The 10,841-nt window shown below is 43.6% G+C and overlaps 1 non-coding gene across 1 annotated transcript; it reads left to right on the forward strand.

Moving 5' to 3' along the window:
* Positions 1–289: 289 nt before the first annotated feature.
* On the forward strand, positions 290–408 carry LOC145403893 (5S ribosomal RNA). The gene has a single exon (XR_013898085.1). It is a non-coding gene; the product is annotated as a 5S ribosomal RNA (ribosomal RNA).
* Positions 409–10,841: the final 10,433 nt, after the last annotated feature.

The following is a 10,841-nucleotide window of genomic DNA, read 5'->3' on the forward strand; positions in this document are numbered from 1 at the left end:
TCTCATTCCTTCCAAACTTTTCCATGCACACTTCCACATTTGTCCAGAACTCTTCTCTCACTCTGCTAGCACGATCTTGCGTTGGTGCATACACACACACAATCGCCCACATTTGTATTCCAACTTTCAACTTTACCCACACAATCGTTAACCCAATTGATCCATACTGTCTTTTGCTCTTCTTCCATCTCTTACTCACAACTATACATACTCTTTCCTTTGCCCTCTCATTTTCACCTACTCCTGCACAAATACCCCATCCATACTCCCATTCTCTCATATATATATATATAACGGCCATACCACGTTGAGTACACCGCTTCCCGTCCGATCAGTGAAGTTAAGCAACGTTGGGTCTGGTTAGTACCTGGATGGGTGACCGCCTGGGAACACCAGATGCTGTTGGCATCCCTACGTGTCAAGTGGGGTTGGTGGAGGATTAGTGCCCCTCCCTGTAAAACAGTTAACTCTAAGCCCTTGGCCACCCCATTTGGGATACATGGCATCTGGCAATGAATGAATGAATATATATATATATATATATATATATATATATATATATATATATATGTAATCTCTCAATTTTCCGGACATAATAGAGCCAAAGGCATGTCCGGTTAGTAGCAACATCCAGATAATGAACACTATTCCCCTACCACACGCAGACCCTACCTAAACCCACCTCCAACCTATACCAGACTTATTTCTACAGTACCTATGCTTAATTTGGTAGTGTTTTCCGGTCATTCAGGCTTATTTAGACATCAAAACACACACAGGCATAAGAAAAGTAATGGTAAACATGCAGAAAAACCACTGAAAATCAATAAACACCCTACCTAAACACTACATTATATACAGTAGGAGAGGGCGGTGATGGTTCGGACAGTGGGATGGTTCGGACAGTGCATTCCCTGAGAAGCCTATGGGACCTAGGGCCGTGTGATTTTCCGTGAAAGTAGGAGAGTTTGTTTACTTTGACCACACAGAATCTCCAAGCTAGAAATGCTTCAGTTTTTGATGCAGGTCAGATTTTCTGTTTTTTGGCATCCCCTACGTTATAATTTGAGTGTATATCGTAAGTTCTACCCTTATGAATATGCCAAGCATCGAGCTGTGCATTATCAGGGTGATTCTGTGTTGCATGTAGAACATTTTGCTATGAAAAACGAATGTTAAACTCTCTCAGGTGAAACTTGAGGGTACTCGTCAACAAATTACATAAATTCGGGATGATTTGGACAGTTGAGGAGGGGGATGGTTTGGACAGTCCGAACTATCCCTCCACTACTACCAAGTCATGACCTTATCATATGATAATGCTACTTTTGATCATTTATATTTGAACACATAGTGACACACCATTTTTAATAGTTATCAGGGAATATACAGTATATTTATAGTTTTGTTTATTTAACCTATTCCTCAAAGTGTAAAAAGAAGGAAGGGGTAATACAACTTCTATTTCAGTTTTGCAGGCTACAATATGCGTTAAAAGTCTTAAGTTAGTCAGTCTGAAATAAGGCCTAGAAAATGAAAAGTGATGTCAATATTCCAGAGAGAGAGAGAGAGAGAGCAAAGGCTAATTATTTATAATTTTGAAGGAGAAAGTAAGAGGTTAAGTCAGTTGTTAATAAATCTGGTGAAGGTTATTTCAGTATTATTTTTTATTTTTTTTTTTTTTACAAATATCAAGTGGTTCATTTGGATTCTGAAGAGCATTATCGTACTTTAGGAAAATGAAATTTTTTTGAATTAATAAATGTTTGTTTTTATCCAATCCAGCTCACATAATTTTAAGAATATGCCAAGTAATACATATGGCCGAACCATCCACTCTTCTTTCTGAACCATCACAAGTGGTAGGGATGGTTCGGACGATTTCGTCACTTGTGTTTCATTAACTATAGCTTAACCCGCCAGGTGCCAGTGCCGTTTTAAAATGGTTTAAAATAAAAAAAATCACTGTGACCACAATTTTCAAGATTCGCGGGTAAAAATTGGCAGGCATGTATGGTAACTTTTCGTCTACCATCCCCCAGGCCGTCAAGGCCATACACTCACTCCCTCCCCCCCTCACGCTCGTTCTGCCTCACTCTGCCCAGTGCTGAACATAGTGAAGGCATTTTGTAATTATTTTCATATGTCTTAGTTGTAAATATTTTCTTGTAAGTGTAAGGACTATACAGTGAATGCAAGTTGTAAATACCTTCTTGTAAGTGCTAGGACTGTACATAATGAAGTCAGGTTGTCCCTATCTTCAAGTAAGTGTAAGATAATGCATTCACAGTGAGAAAGACAAGCAAATTGTGATAGATGGTGAAGTAACAAGTATTCAGAAAAGTGTACTGAACATTGCTATACCTTCCCAGCATAAATACCTGAATATACCTTATATAGAAAACGGCTTTCTCTCACGTACGTGGTGAGCATGAGAGAGCAGGTATACCTGTATAAGAGTATGCAGACTCAATAAAACCCATTTCCGTGCTTCGGTGAGCATTTTAACCAGTACCATCCCTGGCATTTTTGCAAGTTTATACCCAGCCAATCCCGAACCAAAAACGGAAAAAAATTTTATTGCATAAAACAATCCAAAAGGACATATAAATCAAGGAAAAGCAAAAAAAAAGGACTCCTTATAGGAGAAATAAGACCAGGATGGCCGTCCGTTGTTTTTTTAGCCCAGTTTCCCAAGCCATGAGCAATGTTTTCCCAGCTAGTTGGGCAGGATGAAAGAGAACGGGTGGGAGGAAAAAGGGGGATTCCCCTTTCTCAGTGTCCTTCACTGGCTCATATTCCTCCCCAGAATAGTTATCCATGTCTTTCTCTTCTGCAGAATCACTAAATGAAGGGACAGAAGGGTCCATGTGACATTTTCAACAGCCTCCTCCAGCCCAATGAGGTGGAAAAATGGCGTGATTTTCGCGACATCCTGACGCTCTGACAGACAGTGGCACAGTGATGTTACCCACCCACGCAGAAGCATACTCAGTACTACAACTGCTTGGACACAGTGTTGCCAATAAATTAAGCAACACTTTAGCATAAAATAAGCTAGATTAAAGCAGTTTGAGATGGCTACAGTGCTCGAATTTTGCTGTCGGCACCATCGCGTCGCTGGGATTAATCGAGACATTTTGTACCGTCAGCACCATGCCGACAGTGGGGTGGGATTGTACGGGTTAATGGTGAAATTCGTTGTTATCACATCAAACTCTATTATTTTAGTCAATAAAAAAAGGTTGAGAAATGGCTAGCACGGAGGTGACCCATAGGGCTAAAAATAGCTGGCATGTGGCGAGTTAAAGCTGAAAAGAGCTAAGAATTTCATATAATCAGCCTAAAGAGCCAAATGACGTGGCAACATTATAACATAAACCAGATTACTCTCCTGCTTAAACCTGAATTTTTATATATATTTTACCCCTCCTTATTTTGGTAGTGTTTTCAGGTCATTCTGGCATATTTTGGCATCAAAACATACATAGGAATATCTTAAGTAATTTTCAACACCAAGAAAACCATGCATAAAAACCACTAAAAAACAAAAAACACCCTACTTAAACACCACTGTGTGTACAGTACCTCTCCTATTTTTGGCACTGTTTTTGGGTCATTCTGCTATATTGTGACCTCAAAACACACACTGGAATATCTTGAATAAGTTTTAGCATCAAAGAAACTATGAAAGAAACCTAAAGCTACCTACAGAAAAACATTCGGTTGAGGTACTCATCACCCAGAGTACCGCCACCAGGCTTCGTAACCCACCACCTCCAGCAGGTTGTCCCGTTTGGTCCAGTGGCAAACACTAGTGCCTAAAAGAGGTCAAAGAACTCGTCCTCGTCTTCCTCAACCTGCTGGAGCTGCACCTCAGGGAACTCCAAAGACAGCTGCAAACTAATGTCTACCAGAAACTCAACGGCTGTCAACATGCTCAGTTGCAGGCCCAAAGGTGAGGGCAGGAAACAAGGTGGTGGTGGTGGTGGGAAAGGGGTGGAACTAGTGGGGGTTGCAGGCTTGAAGAACGAGTTGATCCTTGTCTGACGGTAGGACCAAGGATTCTGCCAGAGGATAACAGTGTCCCAGACTGCCTGCAGCTCCATTACCAGGTGGAGCAGCAATAATTCCCTGTCACAGTGCAGATGCTCAGCATACTCCAGCATCCCCTCCAGGTAGCCATGGAGGACACTGAGATGAGGGAGTGAAGGAGTTGCGAAGGTCTGCGAGTCAGGGTCCTCATCCTCACCCTCGTCAGTCCTGCTGTCCTCTTCCGTGCTCGCAGAGGCAGCAGCAGGGATCTCCTCATCAGGCATGGTTTGGCAGCCAGGATCGCTGCCATCGTCGTCCAACCAATCCCACATGTCATCGACCTTCACCTGCTCTCCTGTCTGTCTAAGGTGACTGAGGAAATCTTCCACATCAGAGCCCTTGAAGTCATGCTCGGCTTTGATTCCCTGCAGGAGGCGAGATCAACTGCTCTCGAGGGTTTTGATGGAGACTTCCTTCCAAGCATTCGCCCACTTGAACACGACACACTTCAGGTTGTATCACCGAAGATTCTGCAAGGTCTGCTCCCCACGTGTGTCCTCCACCCCGTCCTCGTCCTCCAGCACCACCATCACCTCATTGAGGAACCTCTGGCGGTACAGTCTCTTCGCAGCCATGATCACACACTGGTCCATTGGTTGAAACAGAGCAGATGTATTAGGTGGCAGAAACATGCATCTACTCTGCCTGTCAAAAGCAACCAAATCCTTTTCAGAAGGATCCACAGGATCATTATCCAGGAGCAGGAATGCCTTCACCTGGTCATGAGCAATTTCAAGGATCTCTGTTTGATAACAGATAGCCCCCTTAATGAAATGTCCGAGGAACCAATCTCTGAAGATCTTAATGGCAAACCAAGCCTTCACAGAATGGTACCACACAACAGGCAAGCTATCCAACAACCCACAGAGACAACGTGGTTGTTTTGCATGCCCAATAACAACAGGTTTGAGGCAGTGCATCCCGTTAGCATTGGCACAGCACAAAATAGAGACACGTTGTTTGGACAACTTCTGACCAGGCACAGACTTCTCCCTGTTCTCAGCCAGGGTCTGGGTGGGCAAGGAGCGGTAGAACAGACCAGTTTCGTCAGCATTATAGACTTGACCAAGGGCAAGGCCCTTGACCTTGATCAGGCACTGCACTTTCAGGTGAAATGGGTCAGTTTTTTCTGTTGCAGCATTCAAGGCTTTGCCATGTGCCTTACAGCTCATAAGTCCATGGAGTAGCTTAAACCTGAAGTGCCATCCCTCTGACGCCTTGAAGTCCTAAATGTTGTGCAGACATGTAAACTTCTCAGCACTAGCAAACGGGCACCACGTTACTGACAACATCACATCAAAGTTGACAAGTTGATAATGGCGTGCCAGGCCTGGGCCATTACCTTCCTGTCGCTGCATTGTGTGATATTGCCAAAGTCCTGTTCATACTGCATAAGTTTGTTGTGTGACTTCTTGATATCGAACAATGTCAAATAGCTGGATCATATCTGCGAAGAATGCTTCTTGTGGTCCAGCCCACGTCAACCTTGTCCAATATCTGATGCTTCGTCTCCAAACTCAGAACCTTCCTCTTCTGCTTCTCAGGTGGTGGTGGGGCCATCACCACACACACAAGAATGCAGCAGAGCAAGGCCACAACCTGAAGAAGGTAGGGAACCACCACAAAATCAATTGCAGTCATAGCCATCAATGCAAGCAGAATCCCTCATGAGGGGCAGAAAGGCGGGAACTGAGGTGCAGGCTTCAGTTCGCCAGCAAGCAGGACAGTACAGCACTGCCATATTGCACCAAACGGTTGCTTTTGAGCACAGAGGAAGCCACACGCAGCAAACTGACATCTGTCTATAAGGTTCACTTCTGTTTTCCCAGGCAAGGGTTAGTACGTGATGGCAACAGCGGATGACCAGTAGATCACTGCGTCAGGCAGTATATGACTCATGCGGCCTGCCAGGCAACACTGACCATTTGGTAGGGAAGATGAGAGGTGCACGTGATGTGAGGTTTCCGCACTAATCCCGGATGCTGGGGGACTCCTGCCATTCGGTTTAGGGCCAGACGGGTAGTTTTGCTGTACATTTACGCATGGGTTGTTGTCTGTGTTACATGTGCGGTGGCCACTGGTACCCATCAGCTGGGAACAATGCTCGCCTCCTCCATTAAAAAATAATCATAGTATTTTCTCGAAGATATGCTCAATGTTTATCCCATGCGAAATTATATAGGATATCTTTACCTAACCTTATCAAACCTAACCTTTCCTAAAAGGGCTCCCCGGCCAAGGTGGCTGACTGTGGTATTGAAATGAATACCCATACCGAATGGAAGGGTATTGTACAGCACAGTACAGTATTGTGCTGTACATACAGTACTGTACACACATACAGTAGAGTACAGAACTGTGTACAGTACAATACTGTAGTACTGTACTATCATATGCAATGGTACAGAAATTACTGAAGTACTGATGCTCTTTGTTATCATGGCGTGTGAAGGAATCTCTTTGTGTGTGTGGTGTGTGTGTGTGTCTCCTGATGGCTGCATGGTTTTCGACTTTCGATAGAGAGGTGGACGGGCACTGTCACCGAACATGTACTTGTGGGTTGTCGTCTGTGTTACACGCATGGTAGCCACCCGAATCCCTCATCAAGGAACCACGCTCACCTCATCCTTTCTAAACTAACCACAGGATTTTCTCGAAAATATGCTCAATATGTTTGCCAGGCCAATTTACATAGATTAACTGTATTGTACCTTAGCAAACCTAATCTATCCCAACACAGCTGCTTGGCAAAGGTGGGTGACTTTGGCACTGAAACGAATACCCATAACGAATGGAAGTGTACTGTACAATATTGTACTGTACATACACACATACAATACTGTACTGCAGACAGTACACTACTGTAGTACTGTACTATCATATACATTGGTACAGAAATTACTGTACTGTAGTGATATTGTACTCAGTGTGGGAAGCTCTCTCTCTCTCTCTCTCTCTCTCTCTCTCTTTGTGTATGGTGCAAGTGCCTCCAGGTGGCCATGCGATTTTCGAAGTTCTGTAGAGACGTGGACGGGTGCTGTCACTGAATATGTACTCGTGGCTTGTGGTCTCTGTTCAATGGTGGTGGCGGTTGGGCAAAACTTAGTCCTGTGGCCATGTGACTATTGACGTTCGGTGGAGAGGTGGATGGGCGTTGTCAGTGAACATGTACTCATAGCTTGTGGTCTGTGTTACACACGCAGTGGCAGTGAGGAATGAGCTAACCCGGTAGCTGTGCAATACTAGACATCAGATGGGGATGCATACGGATATTTGGACACCACTTGCAGGTTACAGTCGTATTACTAAGGTGCTGGAGGTTCAATGGGAGTGATCAGACGAATGCATGACTTTGACCATTCAGTACAGGAGCGGACGGACATTTTCGCTCTGGTTGTGGGTTACGGACTTCTTCCCACTCACGGCTCGAGCCCAGCGGCCATGACACTGAATGTTTGGACATGTCGGCTGGCCGGCCGAAGTTCTTGGGCACTTCTACGTCCGGATAATAGCAAGTAAAATCATATAATGGTTTAATAGAGCCAAGGCCCAGCTTCCAGATACTGAACATATCCGGATGCTGAGCATCTGGATAATTGAGGGATCACTGTATAAATTTTATATATATATATATATATATATATATATATATATATATGTGTGTGTGTGTGTGTGTGTGTGTGTGGGTGGGTGTGTATGTGTGTGTGTTTGTATATCATCATCAGCAGCAGCAGCAGCCGTTTGAGTGTCCAGTACAGGACTGGCCTATCCTGACCGAAGAGGGGACGATACAGCCTATGTATCTCTAGCTAGTGGCATAGGCTGTCTGGTAGAATTTCTATGATGGGTGAGAAATGCCTGTAAGTGAAATTGCAGTGTTGGAGTGGCTTTGGATGTGCATGTAGTCTGTAAACCAAGTGTAATAAGCCCACGCAAGCTGACTGGGTGCAAGCATATTTTATAGTAGCCGACACTGGTTCAACCACAGCACCACTTATGTCTGCCAAAGCAGTATGTGGCCATAAGGACGCTCCCAAAGTTTATTACCCTGGCAGATATATATATATATATATATATATATATATATATATATATATATATATATATATATATATATATATATATATATATATATATATATATTGCGGTAGGTGGGGGCGCTCACCATCGACTCACTCGATGTAGTGCTGCTGTCCGGTGACTGCCGTTTCCTCTCCTCCATCCTTCTTTCTTTCCATTCTCTTCTGTCTTTCTTTCCTTCATTCTTTTCTTGTCCTTCTGCCTATGGGTGACTCTACACTCGCTCTTCTGTCTTTCTTTCCTTCATTCTTTCCTCTTCCTTCTGCTTGTGGGTGACTCTACACTGAGTGACACGCCGAACAGTTTGCTGTACACCAGGAAACGATTTACTACGCTGCATGGTAACCATATAACCAAATATTGGTGCCTGGTGGTTCAGTGGGTAATTATTGTGTTCCAATCGGATTGAGCCTTTGAAGGTTTATATCCAAGGGATGGTTGGGGTTGATTGCTCATGTAATGCCACTAAGGGATGAGCGAGGCAGGTCACTCTCATCTTAAATGTCGGGAACAACTGCCTAGCCCCGGGCTCCTATACAACTCATGCAGCAATGAGCAATGTAGGATTGGATGATGGATGGATGGATATATATATATATATATATATATATATATATATATATATATATATATATATATATATATATATATATATACACACACCCTGGGGGTAGCGGGGGGTTTCAAGAATACTCCCCCAGTATCCCTGCTTGTCGTACAAGGCGACTAAAAGGGTTGGCGGAGAGTTAGTACCCCTCCCCGGAAAACAACTAAATAAAAATACAAACAAGAAGCCTCGGACAAGGACTGACCAAAAGATAACGACCAAGGACCGGACAAAGGATATGGTAATCGGAACATGGAATGTAAGAGGTGCGAATGATGAGGTGAAAGAGAGAGAGAGAGATTGTCCGGGTGCTTGAGGGTGTGAAAGTTGATGTATGTGGAGTAACTGAAACTAAATGGAGAGGAGAGAGTGTGAGAGAATGGGAGTATGGATCGGGTATATGTGCAGGAGTAGGTGAGAATGAGAGGGCAAAAGGAGTGTGTATAGATGAGAGTAAAAGATGGAAGGTAAGATTGAAAGTTGGAATACAAATGTGGGCGATTGTGTGCATGTATGTGCCAATGCAAGATCGTGCAAGCAGAGTGAGAGAAGAATTCTGGACAAATTGTGGAAGTGCGCATGGAAAAGTTTGGAAGGAATAAGAGAGTGTTTTTAATCAGTGATATGAATGGTGAAGTAGGGAATGTGAAGGTGGATGGAATAGTTGGTGAGTGGGGTGAGCCTGCTGAGATAGATGAGAATGGTAGTGCATTAGTGACATTTGTGCTGGGAGGGGGTTGGTGATAGCCAATACCCTCTTCAGGCATAAAATGATCCACAGGTATACATGGCGAGTGCTGAGAAGGGTGGGTGGTGAACTGAATGAAAGGAAGCCAATGACCGATGACACAAAAAAGATGGAGTAATAGAAGCAGGGAAGGACGGGAAGAAGGAGTAGTTGCAAGGAGAGTGGAAAGGTTGCAAGAGGATGAGAAAATGGCAGAATGTAAGAGAGAAATAGAGGAATGATTGGGCAAATATAAATTGGAGCAGATGGGGCACTTGGAAGGTGTGTGCATGATATTCACAGAAGAAATATATGCAGCATGTGATGTGGTGTGTGGGATAAGGAGAAGACGGAGGGGGGTGCAAGGAATAGCATGGTGGAATCATGAGGTGAGACAGGCTGTGACACAAAAGGAGAAAGCATACAATGAATGGATGAGAAATAAGGGCGTGGAAGAAGTTGAGGGGAAGAGGAGAGAGTTATATGTAGAAAGAAAGAGAGAGGTAAAAAGATTAGTAAGAGAGAGTAAGAAGAGAGTGGATGAGGAATTTGGAAGGAATTTGAGTCTAAAGTGGAGGGAACGTAAGAAAATGTTCTGGAGAGAGGTGAAAAGAGTAGGACAGGGTGGAAGTGAAGTTAGCAAGGGAGTGAAAGATAAAAATGGTAGATTACTAGTGGAGAAGGGAGAAAAAGTGAGCAGATGGAGGGAACACTTTAAAGAATTGTTGAACATAGAGGATGGAAGTAATGCGAGTATAAGTGGCTGGGGAAAGGCTGGGAGAAGGAGGGAGGTGAGAAGACAGGAAGAAATCAGTAGGATACAAGTTGTGGAAGCAATTAAGAAAGTTAAATTGGAGAAAGCCCCAGGAATTAATGGAGTGTCTGGTGAAATGCTGAAGCATGGGGATAGATAGTAGTAGATGTATGTGGAAAATGTGCAGATTGGCCTGGGGAGAACGTAGAGTCCCGGAGGATTGGAAGTCAAGTATAATTATTCCCTTGTACAAAGGAAAAGGGGAAAAAGAAGTCTGTGGTAATCATAGGGGTATTTGTCTTCTTACTGTAGTATAATAGGAAAAGTGTATGGCAGGATACTTATTGAAGAATTAGAGAAAGAACAGAGGAATTAGTTGGAGAAGAACAGAGAGGTTTTAGGAAGGGAAGAGGTTGTGTAGATCAGATATTCATTCTTATATCTTGAGTGGAAAAGTTTCTAGAGAAGGGAAAGAAGTTGTATGCAGCTTTCATGGATTTGGAGAAAGCATATGACAGGGTGGATAGACAAGGACTGGAAAGTATTAAGAATATATGGAGTAGATGGGAAGTTGTTGA

This window comes from Coenobita brevimanus, chromosome 61, assembly GCF_032717465.1.
Source record: "Coenobita brevimanus isolate Jiangsu-jjx chromosome 61, ASM3271746v2, whole genome shotgun sequence".
Classification (NCBI taxonomy): domain Eukaryota; kingdom Metazoa; phylum Arthropoda; class Malacostraca; order Decapoda; family Coenobitidae; genus Coenobita; species Coenobita brevimanus.